Below are 1,229 nucleotides of genomic sequence, written 5' to 3' on the forward strand. Positions count from 1 at the left end.
AGTTGTCAAGCATTGGATTAAGCTTCCTAGGGCTGTGGTGGAGTCACCATTCCTGAAGGGATTTAAAAGCTGTGTAGATGTGGCGTTTGGGGATGTGGTTTAGAGGTGGATCTGGCAGTGATGGATTAACAGTTGGACTTGATGATCTTAAAGGTCCTTTCCAATCTAAATGACTCTGTGTTCCCTCCAGAGGACTGGGCCATGTCCAAGCTCTAAGCATCCTGACAGGTGTCATCTCCCATCCCACGCCTCAGCCCCACCATCCTGCCTGTGCCTTGTTTTCTTGCCCTCCTTGAGATCCAGCTGCAGGTTGTGCTTTTCCTCCATCAACATCGTTGCTTTTATCTGTGCTGGTAGCAGCAATCCCCACCCTGCAGGATTTATTTACATTGAAGGATAAGTGGGAGGCTGTAATTGGGATGGGATTTGAAGAGGTCAGAAGGAGCCTGTGCAGGAAAACTGTAAATGAAGGAGGGCTGAGGGTTTGCTCAGTCATTACACACAGATTGTTCCAGCTTCCACTCAGTGCCATTAGCTGGGGGTAAACGTGCTGTCCAGGGACATGTGTGTATACATTAATGGGAGTTTTTAAACAGACCATCAGTAATGAGCTGTTAATGCTTTCCAAGAGGTCTTTTCAATTCCATGCTCCGATTTCCTTTGGCTGCACAGCACGTTGAGGATTTCAGATCTCAGGCCTGAGTGCAGGTCCCTTTCCATGCACCAGGTCCCTGCTCAGCCTCAGCCCCTGTGCTCTGTCCCTGCCCATCTCAGCTCCCTCCAGCACTGTGACAAGCCCCAGCTTAATGTGGCAAGCAGTGGGTTGATGTGACCAGTGCAAGCTCGGCTGGGAGGAAGGTGTAGGATGGAAATCCAAGGAATTGTCTTTCCAGGAAACCTGGTTAAATCACAAGCTGAAAACTCATGGCTTGTGGCCTCAGGCGCACTCAGGAAAACAAGAGCTGAGTGACTACACCCCCTTTCCTCCCACCCCCGGCTCATCTCTGGGGTACCCTTGGGAGGTCACTTGAAGAATCACACCAGTGATAGAATCAGTAATTGAGGAAACTGATGCAAACGTGATCTCCCAAAAGGTTGTGTGGGAAGCAAACTTGGGAAGGATGCTCAGATAAGTGGAATTTTTGCTCTTATGCCTTTCTTGAGCAACACCGTCAGACCTAAGGGTTTCCTGTTTATTTATTCAACAGTCACTGCTGTATTACACACAG

The sequence above is a fragment of the Acanthisitta chloris genome, unplaced genomic scaffold, assembly GCF_000695815.1.
Source record: "Acanthisitta chloris isolate BGI_N310 unplaced genomic scaffold, ASM69581v1 scaffold8803, whole genome shotgun sequence".
Lineage (NCBI taxonomy): Eukaryota > Metazoa > Chordata > Aves > Passeriformes > Acanthisittidae > Acanthisitta > Acanthisitta chloris.